The sequence below is a fragment of the Cinclus cinclus genome, chromosome 3, assembly GCF_963662255.1.
Source record: "Cinclus cinclus chromosome 3, bCinCin1.1, whole genome shotgun sequence".
Lineage (NCBI taxonomy): Eukaryota > Metazoa > Chordata > Aves > Passeriformes > Cinclidae > Cinclus > Cinclus cinclus.
The window spans coordinates 105,238,800-105,253,542 of NC_085048.1; positions in this window are offsets into that span (position 1 = coordinate 105,238,800).

A 14,743-nucleotide genomic window follows, 5' to 3' on the forward strand; every position below is an offset into this window, starting at 1 on the left:
CGTTTGGCTCAGGATGAAGGACTGGGACAGCCAAGTAAGCAGCACAACCCGTTCCTGAGTAAGAAGAATAGGCCAAATTCAACAATACTGAAAGCCCTGCAAGCCTCACTTACATCAGGCCTGGACCAAACCCAATGTCTTGTCTTGTTCTGTGGCGTTAAGCAACAGCTGCTCTTGGATTTGTGATCCTCATTCCCAGCGCTGCTACCGCAAATCCAGAGCAGGAAGCACAATCTTCCTAGATGGTTCTAATTCCAGGGGCAAAGAGTCACTGGGACGCTACTTAAGAGGGCATTTTAGGCTTGGAAGACAAGAAAACTGCCCAGAAAACTTGTACTATGGAAAAATCTTGGTCAAGATACTACTTTTCCATAAATGAGTGCCAGGAGGTTTCATGTGGAAGCTGTGTTTCCTCCTGGGAGTTGGAAATATTGCCTCTGCTGTCATCATTCTCTGGTGGTCTACTTAATGAGGTGCTTCTGCCAATGGCATCCCAAAGCTCATCATTCCCATGGTGCCAAACCGTGGTATGGGTCACGGACCCCCAGGGTGCTGCCTCACCTTCTGTGCCACTGTCACCCTGCATGACACCACCCTGGGTCGCACAAATGCCTGAGTGTCTCCCTTTCTGAGCAGTCTCCACTGGCACGTGTCTGACAAAGCTCCACACACCAAGCAACCAAGAATGTGCAACAGCCTGGGCTGTTTTACCTTCCCAACATCCTAAACCTGCTCCACACCAAAGCTGCTTCAAGAAACAGAATTCATCCAATCCTGCCAACTCATCCACCAACACTAGAGGGGAATCTCCAGGAACCCCGGAATTAAAATTCTGCAGCTGGAGAATCCCAGAATCTGTTCAGTTCAATGTGCACCTGGCCTAAAACAACCAGTTCTATGGGGTTAATTCAGATTTTGTGGGTATGGCTGGGTATAGACTCTCACTTGACCTCCCTAACACAACTAGAAGTGAAGCAGAAATAGTCTTGGCTATACCAGAGATCAAATGTCATCTGCATACCATAGAACTACATTAGAATGTTGGACAGAGCTAAAATTACAGCAGCTTAAGAAAAAGTTGGAAGAATTAGATATAAAGGTGAATGAAATCACCAGGAAAGTTTTCTGAAGTCTTCCTCTTGAAAAAAAAGCTATTATTTAAATCCTTGGGTAGTATTTACTCTGCAGAGCAGTGCATGGAAACAATGGGCTCGGATAAAAATAATTGGGCATATTTCAATCATATTTAGAGAACATAATACTCCTGAAATAACTCTCACATTAACAGAAATCCTCCTGGCTCTGGTGGTGGTGTTCTAACCTACATCACTCAAAAGATGCTGAAGATTTTTTCTAATACAAGATAAAAGCAAACAAGATAAAAATATTTGGCTTTGGCTTTTTCTGCCTTTTCCTTAGGGATCAGCCAAGACTATTTGTGTGCTGGACAAAGGGATGCCTGAACTGATGCTTACTACATTGATATTTGTCCATAATACTTGGAATGTCAAAAAGAAGGAGAGTCTTGTGAAATGTAACTTTATTTCCCAGCTTGGCAGCACCATCCATGTCTCAGGGATTGTTCTCCCCATTCTGTTTCCATCTCAAGGCTCTGATTAATGGTCCTGCTCTTTCTCTAAGATCCATTTTAACTAAATGTTTGGGAAGTGGGGCTGGATGTCACTGAGTACACTATGGGAGCCTCATTTTCAGACAAAGCTGCTGAATCCAGCTGGAAAATGAGCCACAATGATCACAAACAACAAGCATCAAAGGAAAACATTAGAGGCATCCCAAATTCGGCTGCACAACTCCAGTTTTGTTTCTAAAATCCAGGAATGTGTGTTCTCCTTTGGAAGCTGCAACAAGATGCAGTGCAGTCAGGCTGGTATCATGAAGAGCACCCACAGAATTAGGTATCTTTCAAAATGATCTGCTGATGCCAAGGGCAGAAACACAACGAGCTGCTCAGCAGAGACAGCTTTGCAGAGAGCAGCCATGCCTCGTCCCCCAGCACCTTTGCTACCCACACTGACCTCAACACAAATTGGGTCATTTGTTCACATGGCTGTAGCCAGAGGCTCGGGCAGACTGAACTGGACCACGGGTGCTACGACAGCACAATATTATGACAAAGTAGCCCAGTAAAGCCCAAATGCAGGCCATTGCTGGGGTGGAAAGTCCAGGAAGGTCTTTCCCTTCCCTAAGAACTACCCTTACCTGTGACAGTGCCTCTAACAGATACAGCAATTCCTTTCTGTCCCTCTGGACCTGTCACCTGCTCCAGCCCACAGTGCAGCTGTGAGACCTCCTTGAACGATTCCTGTCAACCAAACACACCATGAATATACCCATTAAAGACATCCAGCCACTTCTGTGCTCCACAGAGCTTTATCAAAAATATTCCAGTGCTCCCAGGAGGTCTGGAGAGCACAGCACCTTGATAGAAGCTCTGCCTGGAGCCTCCCAGCTGGCTTTGGGGTTTTGCTGTGCTTCAGATAAGCATTCAACCATTCAGATGCTTATAATAATTAGAACTGAGCCTCCAAAACCTGTGGAGGTTCACCCATCTCTACACATGACCATCTATACACAGAGCACAGAAACCTGCCAACATCAGCAGCGAGCACACAGGACCTGACATGCTGTTAACATTGGTTAACACTTCCTTTCTTAGCCACTGAGGAAACCAACTTTTCAGGAAAAATCTCCTCTTTGGAATAATTAATTTATGCACTCCTGCAATATTGTTGTTCAGCACAACATCAAACTCTTTTATTTTATTTTAACTAACAGAGTTAAGCTATAAACTCCAGCTACCTGTACCATCAAAGAGAAGTGTTCAGAAAGTCAACAGTTAAAGAAAATTAGTACATGCTCTTATTACTAATTTTAACAAAAAACAAACAAACAAACAAACAAAAAAACCCCAAACCAAACAAACCCAAAACAAAACAACAAAACAAAACCAAAATCAGAACCTAAAAAAAACAGGCAGAGTTTTAAAAAATACATTAAGCTTAATTTCAAATTCCATTGTTTGCTAAACACATATAATTCTGTTTCTGCCAACTGGTCTCATAAGGATAAATCGCACACACCTTTCTGCTTACCCCGGAAAAAAACACAACACAAAACACTTCTGGATCTGTGGGTGGTTTCTCACCAGTGAGGAAGAGACACCAGTGCTCACAGACCAGGAATAGTTGCCTTCTTGCAAGCATGGTGGGTTCTGATTTCCAGCCTCAGCCTTTGGGTCTGAGAGTTACCAAGAATTTTCCATCCCCACTTTTGATTCAAACCAAGTCCAGATGGTACCACTCAGAGTCAGCATTATCCAGAGACTTTTCTGTGGCTGGTAGAGCTAAAAAGGTTTTGAGGTTAGGAAGGGTCAATCTGATATCCTGAACAAGAGGAGCTCACCCCACCATTCCTGCACCAAACCCATGCCAGACAACCGAGCCAGAGAAGACCTTTGGAAAACACATCCAATCTTGTCTGAAAGACCATCAGGGCAGCTGGACTAGACGGATGCAGATTACCAGATCCAGTAAACTACATTTGCAAGTCTGGTATCAATATTACAAAATAGCTCAGCAGTGCAGGTCAGGGTCAGTCCTGTTCTTGACTTCCTAAAATTCAAGTGCACATAAGGGAGACCAAAGAAAAATAGTAGAATAAAATATGAAGCTGTTCCTAAAATCCAGAAATAAATCCCAGTTTCTTAAAGTATGCATGCTTCAATTTTATTTCCCTATTTTTTTCCTTTTCTCAGCTAAAGAAAATTCAGTTCTTAAAATTTCCCGCTTTTTCAGCTCTATTCATCGGGGTCTTTTTATTTCAAACAGTTCTGAGGTTTTGGACAGTCTGACAGTGCTGAAAGGTAGAAAATTTCTTTTGTGCCTAGTGTTTGCCTCTTTTGCTTCTGCAAAATTTGGTATGCTTTGGAAATTACAGAATGATAAAAGCAAAAATGGGTTGTGATACCACCTTCCTGTGGAAATATCAGGAATATCAGAGTCACTTAAACAGGCACGTGCATTTACAATACCAAGGTATCTTTCCTTCAGCATAACCAAAATCCATCAGGAAAGGGGAAGGAGAGATTATTTCCTTTCCCTTTTGTAAGCACCCTACTTAGCTCAAACTTTTGCAAACCATGGAGTATTGTACTGATTTATTCACAAATGCTTTCAGAAGTCACAGAGATGACCAGGAAAACCAGACAGATTGCTTCCCTGGATGCTGTGTTCTACCAGCCCGGCTAAATAAAGGAATTCTGATCCAGTTATTATAGTAATGGCTGTAGGCAGGGAATCAGAAAACTCTGGTATGCCAGTGGTTGACCCAAGGCGTCCCCAGAAGCACCAGCTTCTGTGGCTCTGTGCCACCAACCCTGAGATGAGAAGCTGCAGATTCTGCAGTCTGAGCTCCCAAACTGCCCAGGTCACAGGTGTGCTCACTACTAACTCAAACATTCACCTTTAAAATCTGCTCTCAGCCACATCCTACTGAAAAGGCACTCTTCCAAGACTTCATTCTTCCTGCTCCTATGGGCCACTATTTTCCACATAAGAGCCACCTCCAATCTTTTTAACTGAGCTCTATCCCATCTCCGGGGTCTGTGCCCTCAAATCAGCCTGGTGCTCAAGTAGGTGCTGAACTTTCAAGGTGAAGATCATCTTCCTGAAGTCAACCGTCCAATATTCAACATTTACATGAAGAAATTTAAGCACATTCCAAGTACCATGTGAAATCATAGCCCGAGAGGTAGCACACACCTCCAAGCCACAGTTCCCTTTAGCTGCAGTCATGCAGCTACAAATCAGAGAGCACCAGATCATCCTCCTCAGTTATTTCACTATCGGTAGCACTATTCCACTGTGCACAGAGATTTAATTCCATCACAATCTATATTCTCAGAGAAACAGATCCCTACAACATTAAATTAAAAAAAAATCAGGATATTTACTTATCAAAAAACAATAAAAAACTTTTAGTATGAAGCATTTCCCTCCTTATCATAGCAGAAAATTTAAGAACATACTTGATTTTCAGCACATGCACAGTCCTCATGACATGACTGCTTAAATCAATACATTTGCTTAAATGTGCTTATAAATAAGGACAAAAATTCATTCTGAGTGGAAGTTTGGCAGAGACAATTGTTGGGGGTTAGGATTTTTTCTTTTTCTTTCTTCCTCTTAGGGAATTTTGTCCCATCTGCTGCTAAGAGACAGTAATGACTGGTACTTAAGAGAGACATAGGAAATGGCCAAGGTGTGGGAAGGGTGCAGCTGGTCCTCTCTTACCTGGAAGGTTTTCTCCTTGGCAGGGCAGAAATACCCGAGATTTTGGCCGGGAGATGAGGGGCTGGGCTCGGCTCCTCTCTCTCTTGGGATCCAAGGGGAGACAGGCTGCGGTTGCCACCACTGCGGGGTTCTGTCTCCTGACATATTCTCCTACTGCGAATGAGCTCTGCGTGTAAGAGCAGCTGCTGCACTGGGACCTCATTAACACCCGATCTCACGGGAAAGGACCCTCACCATCTGATGGGGTGCCTCAGGGGAAGACCCCGGACCCTGAGCGCCTTCCCCTCTCAGGGAGCCTCTCCCGGGGTTCGGGCGCCGGGCGGCCGCTGCCCAGCCCCACCGTTCTTCTGCCACCGCTCCAGGGGTGTTTTTCATTACGCTGTAACCCCACACCCCTGCCTGCCAGGACACCCCCACGGCTCCTGCTAGAGCTGCAGAGTTTCTGCTACGTTTCCTCTGCCACTCCGGGGCCTGCTCGCCCCCGCCATTCCAGCAGTTCCCTTCCCTCCCCAGCCCGCCCGCCATGGCCGCCTGAGGGAGACGTGGCCGCGCCACAGCGCCCCCTGCAGGCGCGGGGGAATCACCGCCCCCGCCCTGCCCGGCCGGGAGCCGGCAGCGCCCCCTGCCGGCTGCGGCCGGAACTGCAGCGCAGGGAAAGCGCCCGGGGCCGGGAGCGGCTGGGACTGGGGGTCTGCTCCGGCTGTGCTGCTGCTGCTGCTGCTGGGGCTGGGGCTGTCTGTGTGCCTTGTTACACACACTGTGAAAGAACTGCTATTGCTTTCCCCAGATCTCTGCCTGACAGCCCCTTAATTTCAGAGTCATAATAATTCAGAGGGAAGGGGGTCACATTTTCCATTCCAAAGGAAGTTCCCGCCTTCCTTGGCAGACACAAGACAACAATATAAACCTGGAAACCAATTTTTGAGCATATTTTGGAAAAATTAGTTCAGCTATATTTGACTTTTCTAGAACATATAAAGGTTTAATTTAGTAATTCAGGATTTTTCTAATTTTGGTTCTCCTGTGATTTCAAAGCAGCTTTGTTTCCCCAAACCTGAATATGTTCCCTGCTTAATTGAAGATTAAGGGTTTTCCCAGTTTGAAAAATTCTAAAAATAAGCAAACAAACAAATCACCCATATAGCATCTCTGGGCTTTTGGTAAAACCAAAGCAGGTTGTGACGGAGATGCTGTTGGTCCCAACTCATTACATATCTACATATTTATGTTTTTAAGGGCAAATTTACAGTCCAGAGCAACACTGGAGTTGCTCCAAACAGGGATCACCAAACTTGTGAGAAGGCCTGGCTCAGCAGTGTGAGGAGCAAGAGGCATGAGAACAAAGGCAGGAAAACTGCAGGAGAGCACATCCCAGTTGAGATCCTGCTTATCTGACACGATCTTTCCTTGGGTGATAGATTGACTTTTGTTGGCTGCCTCTGCTATGCGTTGAACTCTTGCTCCTAAGTGACTCTCGGGGTTTAACTGAACTCATTAAACTTAAGAAGACATTTGAGAGCAATGTAATTGATTCTGAAGGAATCACCATCCGCGGTGGAAGCACTGAAGGCAGAAAGCAGCTCCCCTAGGACATGGCTTGGAGATCAGGTTGAGTCAGCACTTCTTCTGCGCTCCTAAAGACTTCCTCTACCTTCAGGCACTAATTTGTCTGAAGACTTTTGTAAGGTTTTTGCTAAAGAGAAGCAGAAATACTATGAAAATGTGCTTTTACTGATAACACTTTCCATCTGTTCCCTGGGAGGCAACAGGCAGAGAATGGTTGTTTGGAAACACCTCAAACTAAAGCACTGGGGCTGTCAGGTCTGTCCTGGGTTTTGAACAGTGCAGCTGTCATTGACTTCACTGAAGAGGCAAAATTTAAACTCCTATCCCTCATAAAATGTGATTTCCTTGCTTTTTATCTTACACTTGGCTTTCAGGGGTTCAAGTAAGAGTTTCCACAGAAGATGCCTATGACAAATACATAAGCAATAATGTACGTGCAATATTCCCTGTTCCTTGGAGGAGCACCATGGTACGGTGCTGGATGTAAGAACTGCTTTGAGTTGGTGTTTTTTGGGGGGTTGTTTCAGAGTTTTCCTGGTTGGTTGGTCACTGTGGGGGTTTTGGTTTGGTTTTTGTTTGTTTGGGGCTTTTTGTTTGACTGGGGCTTTTTTGGGTTTGTGGTTGTTTGTTTTTTTTTTTTCCAGTGATACACTGGCCTCTCCTCTCATTCACAGCACCATCAGAGTGGAATAAATTTTAAAATCAGCCACATCATCATCTTGGGGAGAAAAAAAGGCCAAACTCCCAAAATAACCAAACATATAGCATTTTAAAAAGAACAACCCCAACCAACCATGGAAAATAAAACACCAAACAAAACAATGTCAATGGCATTCTTCATTTTAGTATGGAGATGTCATCCCATTTCTATTTCTATCCTGTTAGAGATGATCAAACTTTTCTAAATTTTGAAATTTCACCTTATTTTTTTGATTCTGGTAATCAAGGAGTGTTTCCAAAAGATCTTGAGGGAAAATATAAGCACTCAGTAGCAATAACTCATGGAGCTGAGACTATATTACAGAAGCAGGCAAATCAAGGACAACAGAGGTAATCCTCTAGTTCCTGTACTTAACAGAAGTATTTTGGCCTGATTAATCTGTGTTTTATTGGCTATGTAACTTTATTTTTATTCTCTATTAGACCTCTTCCCAAAGTTTAAAAATATATTTATTATTGTAAATCTTCAGCCACTATCAAATATCCACAGGGGAGAAATGAGCTGACCATTAGTCCCATTTCAGTGCTCTGTTCCAAATTCACAAGTTTTTATCTTAACTGGCTGACTATTCAAGCCACATTCTTAACCTTTGCTGACAACAAATGAGGGAAATCATATGGTTTTAATACCTGAGGAGCTGTTCAAAAGAAAACTAACATACACAGTCTTCCACCCAAAAGATAAGGAATTGCAGAAAGTCAAAGCTACACCACACCTTGTAGTAGCTGTTCCTTAAACTAAAGCCATTTATAATGCTAAACTATGCTTGAAATGTAAGTCTCAGAAATATATTCTGTTTCTATATCATATATTATATATATATGTATGTATATTACATATATCTGTTTCTATATCATAATATTATAGTCAGTCTTTACCAGCCAGAAATCATGGGACGAACTAGCTTAAACTAAGCAATGCTTTCACTAGGAGCCAGCTCTCCAGCTGCCACACAAGCCAAAGATACAACACCGTGCTTCACAAAGTTAATTCTGTTTGATGCTCAGTACAGACAAGATTTTCTTTTCTGCTTAGGGAGATTGGCACAGCATGTGCCACTGGTTCTGTTTTACACTTTTAGTTGAAACGCTGAAGGTCTTTAATGCAGCAAGGAAGAACAAATCACACAGGAAAAGTGGTTGACCTTGGAAAAGAGAGATTTAGAGAAAAGAAACTTGAGGTGGTCTGTACTAATAGCAAAGACTGGCAAAATATTTGCTTAAAAGTGTTTTGACTTGATTTTTCTTTTAATTTGCAAAATCAGTGAGTGAAAGGAGCATCAGACTAGAGAAGACAATCTCCTGCAAACCTCAAACAGCCAAGTGCAGACTCAAATTGAGGAGAATCCTCAAAAGTATATCCCACAGTCCCCCAAAAATAGAAGGCCCTAGCATTACAGGGAAAAATTCTAAGGCTTTCAGTACAAACTCCCACAAATCCATGCAAAAGACAGACAGATAGTGCGAAGTTTGGTTAAGAGCAGCAGGAACATGAGCATATGTATCAGTCACCTAACACCCCACATTCAGCTACAGCCAATCGCTCACGCTTCAAAGAGAAGGGAAAGAACCCCAACCCATCCACAGATAAACCAACAAATAAATTGTGATCAACAACAGCAAAAACAATTCATATTAAGGGAAAATAAATCCTCACTTGTTCCTATGAGCTTCCTTTGCTTTATTGTGTTCTGGCTTCCACAACCATCAGGTGAGTACAAAAAAGTGCTAGTGCAGGCTGGAGCAGTGAAGAGCCAGGGAAATTCAGGGATAGTGTTCATTCGAGATTCACCTAGAAAAGTAATTACAGTGAGCACAGGCTCTGAATTATTATGTAGCATGGACACCCTTGCAATGAGTTCACTGCAGCATCTCCTGAAGAGCACTTGCTTTGGGAATATTTACAGCATAGGAAAGTGGATCAACACAGATCTATAAGATTGGTCTGTGTGAGGATTTCCAAGAAAGAAAGCTTAGGGGTTTACTACATTTCCTGTGGAAGATTCCCAATTCCTAGAACTGTCTGGTTGTTGCATACAACTTCCAGTACCTAGCAGTGCTCGGATTACACAGCATGGTCCCACTTGAGGACAGGCAGGCTTCTCCAGGTCACAGTCATCCCCCTCATTTACACCTTCTGAATGGCTGGTCTCTGCTTTTATTTCAAGTCTCCTCTATTTCTCCTCTTCGTGCAGTCACTTTGAATTTTGGAATCAGACCGAGTACATTAGGTAACCCACAGACACAAAATTCAAGCCCATTTCTCCCACCCCTGTTATCCCCCTTCACTCTTCATAGAGTTTTTCTACTCCTTTTCTCCTCCTACCCCTTCCACCTTCCCACATTTGCTGTTAGGCCTATGGAGAAGGAAGGGGAGATGGAAAATCAGGGGGGCAGCTTAGCAAAGCTGGGCTCAGCCTTGGCAATTTGCTGCTTTATGAATTTGTTGCTATTCCTTTGCTGCCGAGCTGGTGCTTGGAGCTCTGAAGGCTGCACAGTGCCATTGTCCCCCTGCCAGTGCTCTTTTCCCACCAGGCCAGTCGTCATTAATGAAGCCCAGCTGGGCTCCACTGACCTTGAAGCAGGTACCCCAGGGCTGGCAGCAGCCCCTTGTTAGACATCAGCCTTGCTCAGCCCACTGGAGGGTAAAGGCAGCCACTGGGGGCTGGCAGGACCAGCAGGTACAGGCTGCTAGGGCAAGGAAAAGGCAGCAGAGGCAGGTGGCATCTCCCCCATGTCACATTCCTTATCCTGCTTCCCCCAAACATTTGGACATGACACAGAAAAGGAGCTACAGGCACCAGCAGCAGATGATTCAGCTTCAATAGAGGAAGCTTATATGGTAGTGAAGGAAACTAATCACGGTGGCTCCAGAAAAACAAATAAGTGCTGAACAGGTGCCAGCAGTGACTTGGCACTTCCAGTCAACCTCACAGTTCATTTCCAGTGCAAGCTGGGAGGTGAATACAAGAAAATTTATTCCTGTTCTACATGTGTCACCCTTCAGAGGTGTTCAAAATCACAAAGTACAGAGAAGAAAGGAAGCAGCTCTGAGTGAGGGGATGAGAGTGTTATCCTTTGGGATCCTGTAAGGACAGCATCCCCAGAGCCACATCTCGGGGCACCATAACCTATATCATTCTCAGCTCCAGATGCAACACCAGCTGCAGAGGAAGGTGAGCAGGGAGCGGGTGGTTATTTCGGGTACATCAAAACATCTTCACACTGACCTTGGGGAGCTCTGAAACCAAAACCCTCTTCAAAAGTTAATAACAAGTTAGTTAATAATTCTCCGGAGGTTTGCAGTGGGGAAAACGATATAAATGGTGGGAAGCCCGAGGTTTATCAGCAGACCAGTATCATGAACATGTCCAAAGAGGGCTGCTAAGTTAAAATCACATAACTTATAAATAATGAAAATAAAAGCAAAAATATGAGCTGCACTAATGACCATAGATCCGGAATACAAATTGCAACAGGCTACTGCTGTTTATAAGGTTGACCTTGCTTTTTTTAAATAAATCCACTGTGAAGGACAGACATACCACCTACTGCCTCATCCACCAGACTAAGGACTGAAGCTATTTTTGGCATTCGTTATGGTCCAGGTGGCCCATCTGGCCTGATTCACTTGGCCAGTTTTCCTTTCCATCTGGGAATTTTGACCCTCGTGCTTTCCAACTAATTGTATCACATTATCTCCTTTTTGTTCCCCACTTCCCTCGCTGCAAAAGGTTGCAAAAATCTCATGCGCTGTGTTAGAAAGTCTCAATTAACCTCTAACCTTGCTTCAGTACGTGCGGCTTGGGTTACTTCTCACACCCAACCGTGGGCCCATTAACACGTTGTCGTAAAACAAAAACTGTTTTGACGGGCTGTAATTGCTGCTAAGTGATGCCGAACAAAGGCGCTCTTGTCCCGGGGCGGCCGGGGCCGAGTCTCGCTCCCAGCCCCGCTCTCCCGGCCCGGGGCTCGGCCCCTCCCGGGTCGAAGGCGCTCCCCACCGCCATGAGCTGATGAAGGGGCTGCAAGACACCCCGCAAATCCGGCACTGCCCCGGCAAGGCCCGCAGGAAGATTTGTGGGGTGGGTTTTGCCCCCCTTCCCCGTCCTGCCACAAATATAATTAGTTTATGTTAGCTGGAAAAGGTCGGGGGTGACGGAAGGGCAGGGCCCTTTTTGTTTTTAGGCAAGATAGTGGAATAATTGCTTGACGCTCAGATCTGCAGGTGCTTTATGAATCTCATTTGGTGCTGGCAGCCGACAGTGAAAGCTGATTTCCCTGGAAAATGCCGGATTCCATGTGACAGGGTTTATTTGCTGCGGCAGGAGTGATTGTCCATTCATGCCATTCATCATTACGGTACCTGTTACAGTCAACACTTCCTTGAGCTGCCAGTCCTTTTAACACTTGCTGTCCTTCTTCCCAAGGCTGGGTATCTGCAGCTGCGCCAGGACGGAGCCTCCACGTGCAATTCCAAGGATGCCATGGGGGTTTGTGCCTTCCAGCTCTTCTGCTGTACCACCAGCACACCAAGAAAGGCTTCAGGGACAGTGCCAGAGCACAGGGTGCCCTGTAGGGACTGACATTGTGAAACAATCCCTGGCCCTCTTGGCTGTGTCCCCAGGCACCCTGTGACAAGTTTCCTGGGTGAAGCAGGTATTGTAGGCCCAGGCCACCTCTCAGTCGAGCTGCAGGAATGGCAGTGTCCATTCTGCCAGGTGTGCTCACTCAGAGAGCTGTAAATACACACAGTTTGTCAAACATGCCAGATAAAAAACGCTATGCCAAGGGGATAACACGGTGCAAACATTCCAGAGCCCTCCTTCAGGCTGAGGGGAGGATCTTGCTGGAAATCTGTTTCTTATGCCCACTCAAATTCAAGTTTCAAAGAAACTATCCAGAAGTTAGAAATGGCACACTTCAGCACTCCAGGCATTGATCTAAAAAGTTATTTTCTATTTTGTTTTCAGTTACGTGCAGTTCTTGCATATGGAGCCTCCCTGACAGACAGCCTGGCAGTGTCCTGTCCTTAATGCAGAAACTTCTTCCTGCTATTCAGCCTGACTTTTTGGATGCAATGTAGTCTCATCACTGGTAGTCCTACCTGCTACAAGAGCAGAATTATCCTTCTTCTACAGAAGCCTGTCCACAAAGATCTTTGTCACACAGTACAAGATCCTCTTTACACAGATACATCAACTTCCAGAGTGCAACCAGAAAACTTCTTGTCCTTTGTGCAAAACAGAAATGGTCAGTCCCTGTCTGTAATAAAATAAAAGCCACCCCATCTTTTTTTTTTAATTCCAAACATTCCCCCCACCCATTCCTTCAAGTGTCTCATGGGCTGTTCTTAATGCTGTTCTTCTAGCATTAACATTTAAAAGCAGTCTGCACTTGGAAACACACCAAAACAGCAATTCCAGATACTCTGGAATAGTTGTTTTGATTAATTTCCAGGCATAGACAAGCCTTAAGATTTCACCTCCTGATGTTGCCTGCAAGGGGTTGCTGACCTTAAATCCCAGCCCCAACCTCCTGTGCCTGGAGGTACCACCTGGCCTCTAGGAAATCAAACTCTCTCACAGCCAACAATTTCAGCTCAGACATTTCCACATCAGTATATCTGGCCTACTGCACTCATTACTGGTTTATATCTTATTTAGCTATTTATCTCCTGGCTGAGGAACAACATTTCTACAACATTATCTGAGCCTTGATTAATAATGCACAGATATTACCTAACCAGTGTCAACTGGAACTTCTCCATGGATCTGCATGAAACAGCTTTAATTTCTATTAGGTGAGGATCTGGCCTGCTTAAGAGTGTGTTAACAGAAGACAAAGCCCAAATGTGTTTTATCTCCAGTGATAAATGTTGCATTACACAGTGCATGTAGGATATACCTTCTCAGAAATGTGATCTTGGCCAAAGCATGTACTGGGCACAATAGGTGGAAAAATGTAGATATTTTCAAGTAGGAGTCATTAGAAATTGCCAAGAGCTGTCAGTTGAAGCCTGAATTTAGGCAACTTGTTATTGCCTAAGTAACAAGTGCCCAGATCTATCAAGACAGTTTAAAGAGACAAAAATCAGGTCTCTGGCTTATTTTGCAGCTGAGAAAGGAGGGCCCTGAAGGGAGGTATTCACAGTTGAAAGCTAGGCACCTCAGAGCAATCCAGAGCAAAGATAAGGTAGTGCTGGCTAAAGACAGACCTGGGCATAAAAGTCAGAACCCAACATTTCTCTGCCTGTTTTGCAAAGCTAATCCAGGGAATCACAATTCCCTTGGATTATCCAAAACAGAGGATCTGAAGAAACTGAAAGCAACAGAAACTCAAGGTGTGCCAGCTATCCCTTTTCTGAAACAGTTAGTGAAGTTTAGCACCTGAAGTCACACCTACATCCCCTCCTAGGTCTCACTTTGTGGCCATTGCAGGGTGCTTTCCATCAGCATTGCTCTCGTGAGCTCTAAAGCCTGCCAGAGGAATGTGTACAATCACACTCTTCCTCCTCCCACAGGGCAGAGTTTGTACCTGTAACCCCAGAAAAAATCAGCCCCTGCAGCAGGACAGGTGAGTTCTCTTCCTGGCATTGCTGGGCAACCCTTTTCTGTCTGTTCATTTTTTTTATAGTGAAAAGTTCTCCACAGAGACAGAGGATGCACATTTATTTTTCAGGAGATCCATGTTACAGATATTTCTGCCATTAGACACTGCAATTTGTATAAACAGTGCAGGGAAATGATTAATTAAATGTATTTTTAGTCTTCAAGGAAGCACTTTGAGGTAGTTTTTCCCAGGGGCAGCACTTCAATTGAGGAGAAAAAGTAAGAGCAGTGTTTGACTGTCATAGCCCAACTTTTGGCTATTATAGCTGCAGAATGTTCCTCTGCCCCTTTCACCCATGATTTACCAGCATTTCCACTAAACTGCTGAAGCAAAGCCTATAATTAGGTTATTATCTTTAAGAGAGGAGTCTAATTGTAGGACAACAAATGCCAAGCGCATGAAAGATTACTTGTGTCTTACGAACAGATGACGATACCTTCCAACACATGCTTCTTTCCACGTGTGGAAAACTTGGGTGACAGTTTCAGACAGGGCTGGATCACTGACAGCTACTCAAAAAGACATCTGGAAGT